Below are 22,557 nucleotides of genomic sequence, written 5' to 3'. Positions count from 1 at the left end.
CGGTGTAGATATTTCCATGTTTATACAGACAGCGTTGTAGATATTTCCATGGTTATACAGATAGCGGTGCAGATATTTCCATGTTTGTACAGATGGCGGTGTTCATATTTCCATCTATACACAGATGACCGTGTAGATATTTCCATGTTTATACAGATGGCGGCGCAGATATTTCCATGGATATGTAGATGGTGGTCTAGATATTTCCATGTTTATACAGATAGCGGTGTAGTTATTTCCATGTTAATATAGATAGCGGTGTAGATATTTCCATGTATATACACATGGCTTTGTAGATATTTCCATGTTTATACAGATGGCGGTGTAGATATTTCCATGTTTATACAGATAAATTTGTAAGTATTTCCATGTTTACACAGATGGCGGTGTAGATATTTCGATGTTTATAGAGATAGCATTGGAGATATTTCCATGTTTATACAGATAGTGGTATAGATATTTCCATGTTTATACTGATCGTGGTGTAGATATTTCCATGTTTATAGAGATGGTGGTGAAGATATTTCCATGTTCATAGAGATAGCGGTGTTGATTTTTCCATGTTTACAGAGATAGAGGTGTGGATATTTCCATGTTTATACAGATAGGGTTGTAGATATTTCCATGTTTATAGAGATGGCGGTGTAGATATTTCCATGTTTATACAGATCAAGGTGTAGATATTTGCTTGTTTATACAAATAGCGGTGAAGATATTTCCATGTTTATACAGATAGCGGTGTAGATATTTCCATGTATATACAGATGGCTGTGTAGATATTTCCATGTTTATACCGATGGCTGTGTAGATATTTCCATGTTTATACAGATGACTTTGTAGGTAGTTCCATGTTTATACAGATAGCGGTGTAGATATTTTCATGTTTTTACAGATATCGGTGTAGATAGTTCCATGTTTACACAGATTGCGGTGTAGACATTTCCATCTTTCTACAGATGGCATTGGAGATATTTCCATGTTTATATAGATGGCGGTGTACATATTTCCATGTTTATAGAGATGGTGGTGTAGATATTACCAGGTTTATACAGATAGCGGTGTTGATATTTCCATGTATATACAGATCGTGGTGAAGATATTCCCATGTTTATACAGATCGCAGTGTAGATAATTCCATGTTTATGCAGATCACGGTGTAGATATTTCCATGTTTATAGAGATAGCGGTGTAGATATTTCCATGTTTATACAGATAGCGGTGTAGATATTTCCATGTTTATACAGACCGCGGTGTAGATATTTCCATGTTTATACAAATAGCGGTGCAGATATTTCCATGTTTGTAGAGATGGCGGTGTTGATATTTCCATCTATACACAGAAGACCGTGTAGATATATACATGTTTAAGAAGATAGCGACGCAGATATTTCCATGGATATGTTGATGGCGGTGTAGATATTTCCATGTTTATACAGATAGCGGTGTACTTATTTCCATGTTTATGTAGATAGCTGTGTAGTTATTTCCATGTATATACACATGGCTGTGTAGATATTTCCATGTTTATACATATGGCGGTGTAGATATTTCCATGTTTATACAGATAACTTTGTAAGTATTTCCATGTTTATACAGATGGCGGTGTAGATATTTCGATGTTTATAGAGATAGCATTGGAGATATTTCCATGTTTATACAGATAGCGGTGTACATATTTCCATGTTTATACTGATCGTGGTGTAGATATTTCCATGTTTATAGAGATGGCTGTGTAGATATTTCCATGTTCATAGAGATAGCGGTGTTGAATTTTCCATGTTTACAGAGATAGCGGTGTGGATATTTCCATGTTTATACAGATAGGGGTGTAGATATTTCCATGCTTATAGAGATGGCGGTGTAGATATTTCCATGTTTATAAAGATCACGGTGTAGATATTTGCTTGTTTATACAAATAGCGGTGTAGTTATTTCCATGTTAATACAGACAGCGGTGTAGATATTTCCATGTATATACAGATGGCTGTGTAGCTATTTCCATGTTTATACCGTTGGCTGTGTAGATATTTCCATGTATATACAGATGAATTTGTAGGTATTTCCATGTTTATACAGATAGCGGTGCAGATATTTCCATTTTTACACAGATGCCTATGGAGATATTTCCATATTTATACAGAGGGCTGTGTAGATATTTCTATGTTTATAGAGATGGAGGTGTAGATATTTCCATGTATATAGTGATAGCAGTGTAGATATTTTCATGTTTATAGAGAAAGCGGTGTTGGTATTTCCATGTTTATACAGATGGCAGTGTAAATATTTCCATTTTTATACAGATAGCGGTGTAGAAATTTCCATGTTTATAGAGTTAGCTGTGTAGGTATTTCCATATTTATACAGATTGCGGTGTAGAGATTTCCAACTTTATACAGATGGAGGTGTAGATATTTCCATGTTTATACAGATGGCAGTGAAGATATTTCCATGTTTATACAGATAGTGGTGTAGATATTTCCATGTTTATACAGGTGGCGGTGTAGGTACATCCATGTTTCTGAAGATGGTGGTATAGATATTTTCATGTTTATAGAGATGGCGATGTAGATATTTTCATGTTTATACAGATGTCTGTGTAGATATTTCCATGTTTATGCAGATAGCGGTGTAGATATTCCCATGTTCATAGAGATGGCGGTATAGGTATTTGTAAGTTTATAGAGATAGCGGTGTAAATATTTCCATGTTTATAGAGATGGCGGTGTAAGTATTTTCATGTTTATAGAGATAGCGGTGTAGGAATTTCCATGTTTATACAGATAGCGGTGTTGGTATTTCCATCTTTATACAGACAGCGGTGCAGATATTTCCATGTTTATACAGCTCGCGGTGTAGATATTTCCATCTTTATACAGATGGCAGTGTAGATATTTCCATGTTTATACAGATAGCGGTGTAGATATTTCCATGTCTATAGAGATAGCGGTGTAGTTATTTCCATATTTATACAGATTGCGGTGTAGATATTTCCATCTTTATACAGATGGCGGTGTAGATCTTTCCATGTTTATACAGATGGCAGTGAAGATATTTCCATGTTTATACAGAGAGTGGTGTAGATATTTCCATGTTTATACCGATGTCGGTGTAGATACATCCATGTTTCTGAAATGGCGGTGTAAATATCTTCATGTTTATAGAGATGAAGGTGTAGATATTTCCATGTATATAGAGATAGCAGTGTAGATATTTTCATGTTTATAGAGAAAGCGGTGTAGGTATTTCCATGTTTATAGAGATAGCGGTGTAGATATTTCCGTATTTATTCAGATAGCAGTGTAGGTATTTCCATGTTTATACAGATAGCGGTGTAGATATTTCCATGTTTCTACAGATGGCGGTGTAGATATTTCCTTGTTTATACAGACATCGGTGTAGATATTTCCATCTTTATAAAGGTAGCGGTGTAGATATTTCCAAGTTTACAGAGATAGCGGAGTAGTTATTTCCATTTTTGCACAGATTGCCGTGTAGATATTTCCATGTTTACACAGATAGCTGTGTAGATATTTCCAAGTTTACACAGATAGCTGTGTAGATATTTCCATGTTTACACACATACCGTGGTAGATATTTCCATGTTTATACAGATTGCGGTTTAGATATGTCCATGATTATACAGATAGCAGTGTAGATATTTTCATGTTTGTACAGATAGCGGTGGAGATATTTCCATATTTATTGAGACTGCGGTATAGATATTTCCATGTTTATACAGATAGCGGTGTAGATATTTCCATGTTTACAGAGATAGCAGTGTAGATATTTCCATCTTTGCACAGATTGCTGTGTAGATATTTGATTTTTACACAGATAGCTGTGTAGATATTTCCAAGTTTACACAGATAGCTGTGTAGATATTTCCATGTTTACGCAGATAGCATTGTATATATTTCCATGTTTATACAGATAGCGGTGTAGATATTTCCATGTTTATTCAGAAAGCGGTGTAGATATTTCCATGTTTATACAGATAGCGGTGGAGATATTTCCCTGTTTATACGGAGAGCGATGTAGATATTTCCATGTTTATACAGATAACGGTGTAGATAGTTCCATGTTTATAGAGATAGCGGTGTAGATATTTCCATGTTTATACAGATCAAGGTGTAGATATTTGCTTGTTTATACAAATAGCGGTGAAGATATTTCCATGTTTATACAGATAGCGGTGTAGATATTTCCATGTATATACAGATGGCTGTGTAGATATTTCCATGTTTATACCGATGGCTGTGTAGATATTTCCATGTTTATACAGATGACTTTGTAGGTAGTTCCATGTTTATACAGATAGCGGTGTAGATATTTTCATGTTTTTACAGATATCGGTGTAGATAGTTCCATGTTTACACAGATTGCGGTGTAGACATTTCCATCTTTCTACAGATGGCATTGGAGATATTTCCATGTTTATATAGATGGCGGTGTACATATTTCCATGTTTATAGAGATGGTGGTGTAGATATTACCAGGTTTATACAGATAGCGGTGTTGATATTTCCATGTATATACAGATCGTGGTGAAGATATTCCCATGTTTATACAGATCGCAGTGTAGATAATTCCATGTTTATGCAGATCACGGTGTAGATATTTCCATGTTTATAGAGATAGCGGTGTAGATATTTCCATGTTTATACAGATAGCGGTGTAGATATTTCCATGTTTATACAGACCGCGGTGTAGATATTTCCATGTTTATACAAATAGCGGTGCAGATATTTCCATGTTTGTAGAGATGGCGGTGTTGATATTTCCATCTATACACAGAAGACCGTGTAGATATATACATGTTTAAGAAGATAGCGACGCAGATATTTCCATGGATATGTTGATGGCGGTGTAGATATTTCCATGTTTATACAGATAGCGGTGTACTTATTTCCATGTTTATGTAGATAGCTGTGTAGTTATTTCCATGTATATACACATGGCTGTGTAGATATTTCCATGTTTATACATATGGCGGTGTAGATATTTCCATGTTTATACAGATAACTTTGTAAGTATTTCCATGTTTATACAGATGGCGGTGTAGATATTTCGATGTTTATAGAGATAGCATTGGAGATATTTCCATGTTTATACAGATAGCGGTGTACATATTTCCATGTTTATACTGATCGTGGTGTAGATATTTCCATGTTTATAGAGATGGCTGTGTAGATATTTCCATGTTCATAGAGATAGCGGTGTTGAATTTTCCATGTTTACAGAGATAGCGGTGTGGATATTTCCATGTTTATACAGATAGGGGTGTAGATATTTCCATGCTTATAGAGATGGCGGTGTAGGTATTTCCATGTTTATAAAGATCACGGTGTAGATATTTGCTTGTTTATACAAATAGCGGTGTAGTTATTTCCATGTTAATACAGACAGCGGTGTAGATATTTCCATGTATATACAGATGGCTGTGTAGCTATTTCCATGTTTATACCGTTGGCTGTGTAGATATTTCCATGTATATACAGATGAATTTGTAGGTATTTCCATGTTTATACAGATAGCGGTGCAGATATTTCCATTTTTACACAGATGCCTATGGAGATATTTCCATATTTATACAGAGGGCTGTGTAGATATTTCTATGTTTATAGAGATGGAGGTGTAGATATTTCCATGTATATAGTGATAGCAGTGTAGATATTTTCATGTTTATAGAGAAAGCGGTGTTGGTATTTCCATGTTTATACAGATGGCAGTGTAAATATTTCCATTTTTATACAGATAGCGGTGTAGAAATTTCCATGTTTATAGAGTTAGCTGTGTAGGTATTTCCATATTTATACAGATTGCGGTGTAGAGATTTCCAACTTTATACAGATGGCGGTGTAGATATTTCCATGTTTATACAGATGGCAGTGAAGATATTTCCATGTTTATACAGATAGTGGTGTAGATATTTCCATGTTTATACAGGTGGCGGTGTAGGTACATCCATGTTTCTGAAGATGGTGGTATAGATATTTTCATGTTTATAGAGATGGCGATGTAGATATTTTCATGTTTATACAGATGTCTGTGTAGATATTTCCATGTTTATGCAGATAGCGGTGTAGATATTCCCATGTTCATAGAGATGGCGGTATAGGTATTTGTAAGTTTATAGAGATAGCGGTGTAAATATTTCCATGTTTATAGAGATGGCGGTGTAAGTATTTTCATGTTTATAGAGATAGCGGTGTAGGAATTTCCATGTTTATACAGATAGCGGTGTTGGTATTTCCATCTTTATACAGACAGCGGTGCAGATATTTCCATGTTTATACAGCTCGCGGTGTAGATATTTCCATCTTTATACAGATGGCAGTGTAGATATTTCCATGTTTATACAGATAGCGGTGTAGATATTTCCATGTCTATAGAGATAGCGGTGTAGTTATTTCCATATTTATACAGATTGCGGTGTAGATATTTCCATCTTTATACAGATGGCGGTGTAGATCTTTCCATGTTTATACAGATGGCAGTGAAGATATTTCCATGTTTATACAGAGAGTGGTGTAGATATTTCCATGTTTATACCGATGTCGGTGTAGATACATCCATGTTTCTGAAATGGCGGTGTAAATATCTTCATGTTTATAGAGATGAAGGTGTAGATATTTCCATGTATATAGAGATAGCAGTGTAGATATTTTCATGTTTATAGAGAAAGCGGTGTAGGTATTTCCATGTTTATAGAGATAGCGGTGTAGATATTTCCGTATTTATTCAGATAGCAGTGTAGATATTTCCATGTTTATACAGATAGCGGTGTAGATATTTCCATGTTTCTACAGATGGCGGTGTAGATATTTCCTTGTTTATACAGACATCGGTGTAGATATTTCCATCTTTATAAAGGTAGCGGTGTAGATATTTCCAAGTTTACAGAGATAGCGGAGTAGTTATTTCCATTTTTGCACAGATTGCCGTGTAGATATTTCCATGTTTACACAGATAGCTGTGTAGATATTTCCAAGTTTACACAGATAGCTGTGTAGATATTTCCATGTTTACACACATACCGTGGTAGATATTTCCATGTTTATACAGATTGCGGTTTAGATATGTCCATGATTATACAGATAGCAGTGTAGATATTTTCATGTTTGTACAGATAGCGGTGGAGATATTTCCATATTTATTGAGACTGCGGTATAGATATTTCCATGTTTATACAGATAGCGGTGTAGATATTTCCATGTTTACAGAGATAGCAGTGTAGATATTTCCATCTTTGCACAGATTGCTGTGTAGATATTTGATTTTTACACAGATAGCTGTGTAGATATTTCCAAGTTTACACAGATAGCTGTGTAGATATTTCCATGTTTACGCAGATAGCATTGTATATATTTCCATGTTTATACAGATAGCGGTGTAGATATTTCCATGTTTATTCAGAAAGCGGTGTAGATATTTCCATGTTTATACAGATAGCGGTGGAGATATTTCCCTGTTTATACGGAGAGCGATGTAGATATTTCCATGTTTATACAGATAACGGTGTAGATAGTTCCATGTTTATAGAGATAGCGGTGTAGATATTTCCATGTTTATACAGATGGCTGTGTAGATATTTCCATGTTTGTACAGATGGCAGTGTAGATATTTCCATGTTTATACCGATGGCGATGTAGATATTTCCATGTTTATACAGATAGCTGTGTAGATATTTCCATGTTTACAGAGATAGCGGTGTAGATATTTCCATCTTTACACAGATTGCGGTGTAGGTATTGCCAAATTTACACAGATTGCGGTGTAGATATTTCCAAGTTTACACAGAAAGCTGTGTAGATATTTCCATGTTTACAGAGATAGCATTGTAGTTATTTCCATGTTTATACAGATTGCGGTGTAGTTATTTCCATGTGGATACAGATAGTGGTGTAGATATTTCCATGTTTATACAGGTAGCGGTGTAGAAATTCCCATGTTTATACAGATCGCTTTGTAGACATTTCCATCTTTCTACCGATGTCAGTGTAGATAATTCCAAGTTTATACAGATGGCAGTGTAGATATTTCCATGTTTATATAGATGTGTGTGTAGATATTTCCATGTATATTCAGATGGCGGTGTAGATATTTCCATGTTTATACAGAAAGCGGTGTAGATATTTCCATGTTTATACACATAGCGGTGGAGATATTTCCCTGTTTATACAGACAGCAGTGTAGATGTTTCCATCTTTATACAAATGGCAGTGTAAATATTTCCATGTTTATACTGATAGCGGTGTAGATATTTACATGTCTATAGAGGTAGCGGTGTAGGTATTTCCATATTTATACAGATTGCGTTGTAGATATTTCCATCTTTATACAGATGGCGGTGTAGATATTTCCAAGTTTATGCAGATAGAAGTGAAGATATTTCCTTGGTTATACAGATAGTGGTGTAGATATTTCCAAGTTTATTCAGATGGCGGTGTAGATACATCCATGTTTCTGAAGATGGCGGTGTAGATATTTTCATGCTTATAGAGATGGCGGTGTAGAAATTTCCATGTATATAGAGATTGCAGTGTAGATATTTCCATGTTTATAGAGATAGCGGTGTAGATATTTCCATATATATACAGATAGCGGTGTAGGTATTTCCATGTTTATACTGATTGCGGTGTAGATATTTCCATGTTTCTACAGATGGCGGTGTAGATGTTTCCTTGTTTATACAGACAGCCGTGTATATATTTCCATGTTTATACAGGTAGCGGTGTAGATATTTCCATGTTTACAGAGATAGCGGTGTAGTTATTTCCATCTTTGCACAGATTGCCGCGTAGATATTTCCATGTTTACGCAGATAGCTGTGTAGATATTTCCAAGTTTACACAGATAGCTGTGTAGATATTTCCATGTTTACACACATACCGTGGTAGATATTTCCATGTTTATACAGATTGTGGTTAAGATATGTCCATGATTATACAGATAGCGTTGTAGATATTTTCATGTTTATACAGATAGCGGTGGAGATATTTCCATGTTTATAGAGACTGCGGTACAGATATTTCCATGTTTATACAGATAGCGGTGTAGATATTTCCATGTTTACAGAGATAGCAGTGTAGATATTTCCATCTTTGCACAGATTGCTCTGTAGGTATTTCCATTTTTACAGAGATAGCTGTGTAGATATTTCCAAGTTTACACAGATAGCTGTGTAGATATTTCCATGTTTACGCAGATAGCATTGTATATATTTCCATGTTTATACAGATAGCGGTGTAGATATTTCCATGTTTATTCAGAAAGCGGTGTAGATATTTCCATGTTTATACAGATAGCGGTGGAGATATTTCCCTGTTTATACAGATAGCGATGTAAATATTTCCATGTTTATACAGATAACGGTGTAGATATTTCCATGTTTATAGAGATAGCGGTGTAGATATTCCCATGTTTATACAGATGGCTGTGTAGATATTTCCATGTTAGTACAGATGGCAGTGTAGATATTTCCATGTTTAAACAGATGGCGCTGTCGATATTTCCATGTTTATACAGATGGCAGTGTGGATATTTCCATGTTTATACAGATATCGGTGTAGATATTTCCATGTTTACAGAGATAGCGGTGTAGGTATTTCCATCTTTGCACAGATTGCGGTGTACGTATTGCCAAATTTACACAGATAGCGGTGTAGATATTTCCAAGTTTACACAGATAGCTGTGTAGATATTTCCATGTTTACAGAGATAGCATTGTTGATATTTCCATGTTTATACAGATTGCGGCGTAGTTATTTCCAAGTTGATACAGATAGCGGTGTAGATATTTCCATGTTTATACAGGTAGCGGTGTAGAAATTCCCATGTTTATACAGATCGCTTTGTAGACATTTCCATTTTTCTACAGATGTCAGTGTAGATATTTCCAAGTTTATACAGATGGCAGTGTAGATATTTCCATGTTTATACAGATGTCTGTGTAGATAACTCCATGTTTATTCAGATGGCGTTGTAGATATTTCCATGTTTATAGAGATGGCGGTGTAGTTATTTCTATGTTTATAGAGATAGCAGTGTAAATATCTCCATGTTTATAGAGATGGTGGTGTAAGTATTTTCATGTTTATAGAGATATCTGTGTAGATATTTCAATGTTTTTACAGATAACGGTGTTGTTATTTCCATGTTTATACAGATAGCGGTGTAGATATTTCCATGTTTATACAGCTCGTGGTGTAGATATTTCCATCTTTATACAGATGGCAGTGTAGATATTTCCATGTTTATAGAGATAGGGGTGTAGATATTTCCATGTCTATAGTGATAGCGGGGTAGGTATTTCCATATTTATACAGATTGCGGTGTAGATATTTCCATTTTTATACAGATGGCGGTGTAGATATTTCCATGTTTATACAAATGGCAGTGAAGATATTTCCATGTTTATACAGATAGTGTTGTAGATATTTCCATGTTTACACAGATGGCTGTGTAGATACATCCATGTTTCTGAAGATGGCGGTGTAGATATTTTCTGTTTATAGAGATGGCGGTGTAGATATTTCCATGTTTATACAGATGTCTGTGTAGATATTTCCATGTTTATGCAGATAGCGGTGTAGATATTTCCATGTTTATAGAGATGGCCGTCTATTTCTAAGTTTATAGAGATAGCGGTGTAAATATTTCCATGTTTATAGAGATGGTGGTGTAAGTTTTTTCATGTTTATAGAGATAGCAGAGTAGATATTTCCATGTTTATACAGATAGCGGTGTTGGTATTTCCATGTTTATACAGATGGCGGTGTAGAAATTTCCATGTTTATACAGCTCGCGGTGTAGATATTTCCATCTTTATACACATGGCAGTGTATATATTTCCATGTTTATACAGATAGCGGTGTAGATATTTCCATGTCTGTAGAGATAACGGTGTAGATATTTCCATATTTATACAGATTGCGGTGTAGATATTTCCATCTTTATACAGATGGCGGTGTAGATATTTCCATGTTTATACAGATGACAGTGAAGATATTTCCATGTATATACAGATAGTGGTGTAGGTATTTCCATGTTTATACAGATGGCGGTGAAGTTACACCCATGTATCTGAAGATGGCGGTGTAGATATTTTCTGTTTATAGAGATGGCGGTGTAGATATTTCCATGTTTATACAGATGTCTGTGTAGATATTTCCATGTTTATGCAGATAGCGGTGTAGATATTTTCATGTTTATAGAGAAAGCGGTGTAGGAATTTCCATGTTTATACAGATGGCAGTGTAGATGTTTCCATGTTTATACAGATATCAGTGTAGATATTTCCATGTTTACAGAGATAGCGGTGTAGGTATTTCCATCTTTGCATAGATTGCGGTGTAGGTATTGCCAAATTTACACAGATAGCGGTGTAGATATTTCCAAGTTTACACAGATAGCTGTGTAGATATTTCCATTTTTACAGAGATAGCATTGCACATATTTCCATGTTTATACAGATTGTGGTGTAGTTATTTCCATGTTGATACAGATAGCGGTGTAGATATTTCCATGTTTATAGAGGTAGCGGTGTAGAAATTCCCATGTTGATACAGATCACTTTGCAGACATTTCCATCTTTCTACAGATGTCAGTGTAGATATTTCCAAGTTTATACAGACGGCAGTGTAGATATTTCCATGTTTATACAGATGTCTGTGTAGATATTTCCATGTTTATGCATATGGCGTTGTAGATATTTCCATGTTTATAGAGATGGCAGAGTAGTTATTTCTATGTTTATGGAGATAGCGGTGTAAATATCTCCATGTTTATAGAGATGATGGTGTAAGTATTTTCATGTTTATAGAGATAGCGGTATAGATATTTCCATGTTTATACAGATAACGGTGTTGGTATTTCCATGTTTGTACAGATAGCGGTGTTGCTATTTCCATGTTTATACAGCTCGCGGTGTAGATATTTCGATCTTTATACAGATGGCAGTGTAGATATTTCCATGTTTATACAGATAGCGGTGTAGAAATTTCCATGTCTATAGAGATAGCGGTGTAGGTATTTCCATATTTATACAGATTGTGGTATAGATATTTCCAACTTTATACAGATGGCGGTGTAGATATTTCCATGTTTATACAGATGGCAGTGAAGATATTTCGATGTTTATACAGATAGTGGTGTGGATATTTCCATGTTTATACAGATGGCGGTGTAGATATATGCATGTTTCTGAAGATGGCGGTGTAGTTATTTTCATGTTTATAGAGATGGCGGTGTAGATATTTTCATGTTTACACAGATGTCTGTGAAGATATTTCCATGTTTATGCAGATAGCGGTGTAGATATTTCCATGTTTATACCGATGGCAGTGTAGATGCATCCAAGTTTCTGAAGATGGCGGTGTAGATATTTTCATGTTTATAGAGATGAAGGTGTAGATATTTTCATGTATATAGAGATAGCAGTGTAGATATTTTCATGTTTATAGAGAAAGCGGTGTAGGTATTTCCATGTTTATAGAGATAGCAGTGTAGATATTTCCATATTTATACAGATAGCGGTGTAGGTATTTCCATGTTTATACAGATTGCGGTGTAGATATTTCCATGTTTCTACAGATGGCGGTGTAGATATTTCCGTGTTTATACAGACATCGTTGTAGGTATTTCCATGTTTATACAGGTAGCGGTGTAGATATTACCATGTTTACAGAGATAGCGGTTTAGTTATTTCCATCTTTGCACAGATTGCCGTGTAGATATTTCCATGTTTACGCAGATAGCTGTGTAGATATTTCCAAGTTTACACAGATAGCTGTGTAGATATTTCCATGTCTACACACATACCGTGGTAGATATTTCCATGTTAATTCAGATTGCGGTTTAGATATGTCCATGATTATACAGATAGCGGTGTAGATATTTTCATGTTTATACAGATAGCGGTGGAGATATTTCCATGTTTATAGAGACTGTGGTATAGATATTTCCATGTTTATACAGATAGCGGTGTAGATATTTCCATGTTTACAGAGATAGCAGTGTAGATATTTCCATCTTTGCACAGATCGCTGTGTAGATATTTCCAAGTTTACACAGATAGCTGTGTAGATATTTCCATGTTTACGCAGATAGCATTGTATATATTTCCATGTTTATAGAGATAGCGGTGTAGATATTTCCATGTTTATACAGAAAGCGGTCTAGATATTTCCATGTTTATACAGATAGCGGTGGAGATTTTTCCCTGTTTATACAGATAGCGATGTAGATATTTCCATGTTTATACAGATAACGGTGTAGATATTTCCATGTTTATTGAGATAGCGGTGTAGATATTTCCATGTTTAAACAGATGGCTGTGTAGATATTTCCATGTTTGTACAGATGGCAGTGTAGATATTTCCATGTTTATACAGATGGCGCTGTAGATATTTCCATGTTTATACAGATGGCACTGTAGATATTTCCATGTTTATACAGATAGCTGTGTAGATATTTCCATGTTTACAGAGATAGCAGTGTATATATTTCCATCTTTGCACAGATTGCGGTGTAGGTATTGCCAAATTTACACAGATTGCGGTGTAGATATTTCCAAGTTTACACAGATAGCTGTGTAGATATTTCCATGTTTACAGAGATAGCATTGTAGATATTTCCATGTTTATACAGATTGCAGTGTAGTTATTTCCATGTTGATACAGATAGTGGTGTAGATATTTCCATGTTTATACAGGTAGCGGTGTAGAAATTCCCATGTTTATACAGATCGCTTTGTAGACATTTCCATCTTTCTACAGATGTCAGTGTAGATATTTCCAAGTTTATACAGATGGCAGTGTAGATATTTCCATGTTTATACAGATGTGTGTGTAGATATTTCCATGTATATGCAGATGGCGGTGTAGTTATTTCCATGTTTATAGGGATGGCGCTGTAGTTATTTCTATGTTTACTGAGATAGCGGTGTAAATATTTCCATGCTTACAGAGATGGTGGTGTAAGTATTTTCATGTTTATTGAGATAGCGGTGTAGATATTTCCATGTTTATACAGATAACAGTGTTGGTATTTCCATGTTTCTACAGATCGCGGTGTAGGTATTTCCTTGTTTATACAGACAGCGGTGTAAATATTTCCATGTTTATACAGGTAGCGGTGTAGATATTTCCAAGTTTACAGAGATAGCGGTATAGTTATTTCCATCTTTGCACAGATTGCCGTGTAGATATTTCCATGTTTACGCAGATAGCTGTGTAGATATTTCCAAGTTTACACAGATAGCTGTGTAGATATTTCCATGTTTACACACATAGCGTTGTAGATATTTCCATGTTTATTCAGACTGCGGTGTAGATATGTCCATGTTTATACAGAAAGCGGTGTAGATATTTTCATGTTTATACAGATAGCGGTGGAGATGTTTCCACGTTTATAGAGACTGCGGTATAGATATTTCCATGTTTATACTGATATCGTTGTAGATATTTCCATGGTTCCAGAGATAGCAGTGTAGATATTTCCATCTTTGCACAGATTGCTGTGTAGATATTTCCATTTTTCACAGATAGCTGTGTAGATATTTAAAAGTTTACACAGATAGCTGTGTAGATATTTCCATCTTTACGCAGATAGCATTGTATATATTAGCATGTTTATACAGATAGCGGTGTAGATATTTCCATGTTTATACAGAAAGCGGTGTAGATATTTCCATGTTTATACAGATAGCGGTGGAGATATTTCCCTGTTTATACAGATAGCGATGTAGATATTTCCATGTTTATACAGATAGCGGTGTAGATATTTCCTTGTTTATAGAGATAGCGGTGTAGATAATTCCATGTTTATACAGATGGCTGTGTAGAAATTTCCCTGTTTGTACAGATGGCAGTGTAGATATTTCCATGTTTATACAGATGGCGCTGTAGTTATTTCCATGTTTATACAGATGGCACTGTAGATATTTCCATGTTTATACAGATAGCTGTGTAGATATTTCCATGTTTACAGAGATAGCGGTTTAGATATTTCCATCTTTGCACAGATTGCGGTGTAGGTATTGCCAAATTTACACATATTGCGCTGTAGATATTTCCAAGTTTACACAGATAGCTGTGTAGATATTCCCATGTTTACAGAGATAGCATTGTAGATATTTCCAAGTTTATACAGATTGCGGTGTAGTTATTTCCATGTTGATACAGATAGTGGTGTAGATATTTCCATGTTTATACAGGTAGCGGTGTTGAAATTCCCATGTTTATACAGATCGCTTTGTAGACATTTCCATCTTTCTACACATGACATTGTAGATAATTCCAAGTTTATACAGATGGCAGTGTAGATATTTCCATGTTTATACAGCTGTGTGTGTAGATATTTCCATGTATATGCAGATGGCGGTGTAGATATTCACTTGTTTATAGGGATTGCGGTGTAGTTATTTCTATGTTTACAGAGATAGCGGTGTAAATATTTCCATGCTTATAGGGATGGTGGTGTAAGTATTTTCATGTTTATAGAGATAGCGGTGTAGATATTTCCATGTTTATACAGATAACGGTGTTGGTATTTCCATGTTTATAGAGATAGCGGTGTAGATATTTCCATGTTTACGCAGATAGCATTGTATATATTTCCAAGTTTATACAGATAGCGGTGTAGAAATTTCCATGTTTATACAGAAAGCGGTGTAGATATTTCCATGTTTATACAGATAGCGGTGGAGACATTTCCCTGTTTATACAGATAGCGGTGTAGATATTTCCATCTTTATACAGATGGCAGTGTAGATATTTCCATGTTTATACTGACAGCGGTGTAGATATTTACATGTCCATAGAGGTAGCGGTGTAGGTATTTCCATATTTATACAGATTGCGGTGAAGATATTTCCATCTTTATACAGATGGCGGTGTAGATATTTCCATGTTTATACAGATAGAAGTGAAGATATTTCCATGTTTATACAGATAGCGGTGTAGATATTTCCATCTTTATACAGATGGCAGTGTAGATATTTCCATGTTTATACTGACAGCGGTGTAGATATTTACATGTCCATAGAGGTAGCGGTGTAGGTATTTCCATATTTATACAGATTGCGGTGAAGATATTTCCATCTTTATACAGATGGCGGTGTAGGTATTTCCATGTTTATACAGATAGAAGTGAAGATATTTCCATGTTTATACAGATAGCGGTGTAGATATTTCCATCTTTATACAGATGGCAGTGTAGATATTTCCATGTTTATACTGACAGCGGTGTAGATATTTACATGTCCATAGAGGTAGCGGTGTAGGTATTTCCATATTTATACAGATTGCGTTGTAGATATTTCCATCTTTATACAGATGGCGGTGTAGATATTTCCATGTTTATACAGATAGAAGTGAAGATATTTCCATGTTTATACAGATAGTGGTGTAGATATTTCCAAGTTTATACTGATGGCGCTGTAGATACATCCATGTTTCTGAAGATGGCGTTGTAGATATTTTCATGTTCATAGAGATGGCGGTGTAGAAATTTCCATGTGTATAGAGATTGCAGTGTAGATATTTCCATGTTTATAGAGATAGCGGTGTAGATATTTCCATATTTATACAGATTGCGGTGTAGGTATTTCAATGTTTATACAGATTGCGGTGTAGATATTTCCATGTTTCTACAGATGGCGGTGTAGATATTTCCTTGTTTATACAGACAGCGGTGTAGATATTTCCATGTTTATACAGGTAGCGGTGTAGATATTTCCATGTTTACAGAGATAGCGGTGTAGGTATTTCCATCTTTGCACAGATTGCCGTATAGATATTTCCATGTTTACGCAGATAGCTGTGTAGATATTTCCAAGTTTACACAGATAGCTGTGTAGATATTTCCATGTTTACACACATAGCGTTGTAGATATTTCCATGTTTATACAGACTGCGGTGTAGATATGTCCATGTTTATACAGAAAGCGGTGTAGATATTTTCATGTTTATACTGATAGCGGTGGAGATATTTCCATGTTTATAGAGACTGCGGTATAGATATTTCTATGTTTATACAGATAGCGGTGTAGATATTCCCATGGTTACAGAGATAGCAGTGTAGATATTTCCATCTTTGCACAGATTGCTGTGTAGATATTTCCATTTTTACACAGATAGCTGTGTACATATTTCAAAGTTTACACAGATAGCTGTGTAGATATTTCCATGTTTACACAGATACCGTTGTAGATATTTCCATGTTTATACAGATAGTGGTGTAGATATTTCCATGTTTATACAGATAGCGGTGGTGATATATCCCTCTTTATACAGATAGCTATGTAGATATTTCCAAGTTTCTACCGATAGCGGTGTAGATATTTCCATGTTTATAGAGATAGCAGTGTAGATATTTCCATGTTTTTACAGATGGCTTTGAAGATATTTCCATGTGTGTACAGATGGCGGTGTAGATATTTCCAAGTTTAAACAGATGGCGCTATAGATATTTCCATGTTTATACATATGGCAGTGTAGATATTTCCATGTTTATACAGATATCGGTGTAGATATTTCCATGCTTACAGAGATAGCGGTGTAGGTATTTCCATCTTTGCACAGATTGCAGTGTAGTTATTGCCAAATTTACACAGATAGCGGTGTAGGTATTTCCAAGTTTACACAGATAGCTGTGTAGATATTTCCATGTTTACAGAGATATCATTGTAGATATTTCCATGTTTATACAGACTGCGGTGTAGTAATTTCCATTTTGATACAGATAGTGATGTAGATATTTCCATTTTTATACAGGTAGCGGTGTAGAAATTCCCATGTTTATACAGATCCCTTTGAAGGCATTTCCATTTTTCTACAGATGTAAGTGTAGATATTTCCAAGTTTATACAGATGGCAGTGTAGATATTTCCATGTTTATACAGATGTCTGTGTAGATATTTCCATGTTTATTCAGATGGCGTTGTAGATATTTCCATGTTTTAGAGATGGCGCTGTAGTTATTTCTATGTTTATAGAGATAGAGTTGTAAATATCTCCATGTTTATAGAGATGGTGGTGTAAGTATTTTCATGTTTATAGAGATAGCGGTGTAGATATTTCCATGTTTATACAGATAATGGTGTTGTTATTTCCATGTTTATACAGATAGCGGTGTAGATATTTCCATGTTTATACAGCTCCTTGTGTAGATATTTCCATCTTTATACAGATGGCAGTGTAGATATTTCCATGTTTATACGGATAGCGGTGTAGATATTTCCATGTCTATATAGATAGCGGTTCAGGTAATTCCATATTTATACAGATTGTGATGTACATTTTTCCATGTTTATACAGATGGCAGTGATGATATTTCCATGTTTATACAGATAGTGGTGTAGATATTTCCATGTTTATACAGATGGCGGTGTAGATATATCCATGTTTCTGAAGATGGCGGTGTAGATATTTTCATGTTTATAGAGATGGCGGTGTAGATATTTCCATGTTTATACAGATGTCTGTGTAGATATTTCCATGTTTACACACATACCGTGGTAGATATTACCATGTTTATACAGATTGAGGTTTAGATATGTCCATGATTATATAGATAGCGGTGTAGATATTTTCATGTTTATACAGATAGCGGTGGAGATATTTCCACGTTTATAAGGACTGCGGTATAGATATTTCCATGTTTATACAGATAGCGGTGTAGATATTTCCATGATTACAGAGATAGCAGTGTAGATATTTCCAAGTTTACACAGATAGCTGTGTAGATATTTCCATGTTTACGCAGATAGCATTGTATATATTTCCATGTTTATACAGTTAGCGGTGTAGATATTTCCATGTTTATACAGAAAGCAGTGTTGATATTTCCATGTTTATACAAATAGCAGTGGAGATATTTCCCTGATTATACAGACAGCGATGTTGATATTTCCATGTTTATACAGATAACGGTGTAGATATTTCCATTTTTATAGAGATAGCAGTGTAGATATTTCCATGTTTAAACAGATGGCTGTGTAGATATTTCCATGTTTGTACAGATGGCAGTGTAGATATTTCCATGTTTATACAGATGGCGCTGTAGGTATTTCCTTGTTTATACAGATGGCACTGTAGATATTTCCATGTTTATACAGATAGCTGTGTAGATATTTCCATGTTTACAGAGATATCGGTGTAGATATTTCCATCTTTGCACAGATTGCGGTGTAGGTATTGCCAAATTTACACAGATTGCGGTGTAGATATTTCCAAGTTTACACAGATAGCTGTGTAGATATTTCCATGTTTACAGAGATAGCATTGTAGATATTTCCATGTTTATACAGATTGCGGTGTAGTTATTTCCATGTTGATAGAGATAGTGGTGTAGATATTTCCATGTTTATACAGGTAGCGGTGTAGAAATTCCCATGTTTATACAGATCACTTTGTAGACATTTCCATCTTTCCACAGATGTCAGTGTAGATATTTCCAAGTTTATACAGATGGCAGTGTAGATATTTCCATGTTTATACAGATGTGTGTGTAGATATTTCCATGTATATGCAGATGGCAGTGTAGATATTTCCATGTTTATAGGGATGGTGGTGTAGTTATTTTTATGTTTATAGAAATAGCAGTGTAATTATTTCCATGCTTATAGAGATGGTGGTGTAAGTATTTTCATGTTTATAGAGATAGCGGTGAAGATATTTCCATGTTTATACAGATAACGGTATTGGTATTTCCATGTTTAAAGAGATAGCGGTGTAGATATTTCCATGTTTACGCAGATAGCATTGTATATATTTCCATGTTTATACAGATAGCGGTGTAGATATTTCCATGTTCATTCAGAAAGCGGTGTAGATATTTCCATGTTTATACAGTTTGCATTGGAGATATTTCCCTCTTTATACAGATAGCGGTGTAGTTATTTCCATCTTTATACAGATGGCAGTGTAGATATTTCCATGTTTTTACAGATTGCGGTGTAGTTATTTACATGTCTATAGAGGTAGCGGTGTAGCTATTTCCATATTTATAAAGATTGCGGTGTAGATATTTCCATCTTTATACAGATGGCGGTGTAGATATTTCCATGTTTATACAGATAGAAGTGAAGATATTTCCATGTTTATACAGATAGTGGTGTAGATATTTCCAAGTTTATACAGATGGCGGTGTAGATACATCCATGTTTCTGAAGATGGCGGTGTAGATATTTTCATGTTTATAGAGATGGCGGTGTAGATATTTCCATGTATATAGAGATTGCAGTGTAGATATTTCCATGTTTATAGAGATAGCGGTGTAGATATTTCCATATTTATACAGATAGCGGTGTAGGTATTTCCATGTTTTTACAGATTGCGGTGTAGTTATTTCCATGTTTCTACAGATGGCGGTGTAGATATTTCCTTGTTTATACAGACAGCGGTGTAGATATTTCCATGTTTATACAGGTACCGGTGTAGATATTACCATGTTTACAGAGATAGCGGTGTAGGTATTTCCATCTTTGCATAGATTTCGGTGTAGGTATTGCCAAATTTACACAGAAAACGGTGTAGATATTTCCAAGTTTACACAGATAGCTGTGTAGATATTTCCAGGTTTACAGAGATAGCATTGTACACATTGCCATGTTTATACAGATTGTGGTGTAGTTATTTCCATGTTGATACAGATAGCGGTGTAGATATTTCCATGTTTATACAGGTAGCGGTGTAGAAATTCCCATGTTGATACAGATCGCTTTGTAGACATTTCCATCTTTCTACAGATGTCAGTGTTGATATTTCCAAGTTTATACAGACGGCAGTGTAGATATTTCCATGTTTATACAGATGTCTGTGTAGATATTTCCATGTTTATGAAGATGGCCGTGTAGATATTTCCATGTTCATAGAGATGGCGGTATAGTTATTTCTAAGTTTATAGAGATAGCGGTGTAAATATTCCATGTTTATAGAGAAGGTAGTGTTAGTATTTTCATGTTTATAGAGACAGCGGTGTAGGTATTTCCATGTTTATACAGATAGCGGTGTTCATATTTCCATCTTTATACAGATAGTGGTGTAGATATTTCCAAGTTTATACAGATGGCGGTGTAGATACATCCATGTTTCTGAAGATGGCGGTGTAGATATTTTCATGTTTATAGAGATGGCGGTGTAGATATTTCCATGTATATAGAGATTGCAGTGTAGATATTTCCATGTTTATAGAGATAGCGGTTTAGATATTTCCATATTTATACAGATAGCGGTGTAGGTATTTGCATGTTTTTACAGATTGCGGTGTAGTTATTTCCATGTTTCTACAGATGGCGGTGTAGATATTTCCTTGTTTATACAGACAGCGGTGTAGATATTTCCATGTTTATACAGGTACCGGTGTAGATATTACCATGTTTACAGAGATAGCGGTGTAGGTATTTCCATCTTTGCATAGATTTCGGTGTAGGTATTGCCAAATTTACACAGAAAACGGTGTAGATATTTCCAAGTTTACACAGATAGCTGTGTAGATATTTCCAGGTTTACAGAGATAGCATTGTACACATTGCCATGTTTATACAGATTGTGGTGTAGTTATTTCCATGTTGATACAGATAGCGGTGTAGATATTTCCATGTTTATACAGGTAGCGGTGTAGAAATTCCCATGTTGATACAGATCGCTTTGTAGACATTTCCATCTTTCTACAGATGTCAGTGTTGATATTTCCAAGTTTATACAGACGGCAGTGTAGATATTTTCATGTTTATACAGATGTCTGTGTTGATATTTCCATGTTTATGAAGATGGCCGTGTAGATATTTCCATGTTCATAGAGATCGCGGTATAGTTATTTCTAAGTTTATAGAGATAGCGGTGTAAATATTCCATGTTTATAGAGATGGTGGTGTTAGTATTTTCATGTTTATAGAGACAGCGGTGTAGGTATTTCCATGTTTATACAGATAGCGGTGTTCATATTTCCATCTTTATACAGATAGTGGTGTAGATATTTCCATGTTTATAAAGCTCGCAGTGTAGATATTTCCATCTTTATACAGATGGCAGTGTAGATATTTCCATGTTTTTACAGATAGCGGTGTAGGTATTTCCATGTCTATAGAGATATCGGTGTAGTTATTTCCATATTTATACAGATTGCGGTGTAGATATTTCCTTCTTTATACAGATGGCGTTGTAGATATTTCCATGTTTATACAGATGGCTGTGAAGATATTTCCATGGTTATACAGATAGTGGTCTAGATATTTCCATGTTTATGCAGATGGCGGTGTAGATACATTCATGTTTCTGAAGATGTCGGGGTAGATATTTTCATGTTTATAGAGATGGAGGTGTAGATATTTCCATGTATATAGTGATAGCAGTGTAGATATTTTCATGTTTATAGAGAAAGCGGTGTAGGTATTTCCATGTTTATAGAGATAGCAGTGTAGATATTTCCATATTCATATAGATAGAGGTGTAGGTATTTCCATGTTTATACAGATTGCGGTGTAGATATTTCCATGTTTCCACAGATGGCGGTGTAGATATTTCCTTGTTTATACAGACAGCGGTTTAGATA

The sequence above is a fragment of the Pan paniscus genome, chromosome 6, assembly GCF_029289425.2.
Source record: "Pan paniscus chromosome 6, NHGRI_mPanPan1-v2.0_pri, whole genome shotgun sequence".
Lineage (NCBI taxonomy): Eukaryota > Metazoa > Chordata > Mammalia > Primates > Hominidae > Pan > Pan paniscus.
This window is presented reverse-complemented; position numbering follows the sequence as displayed.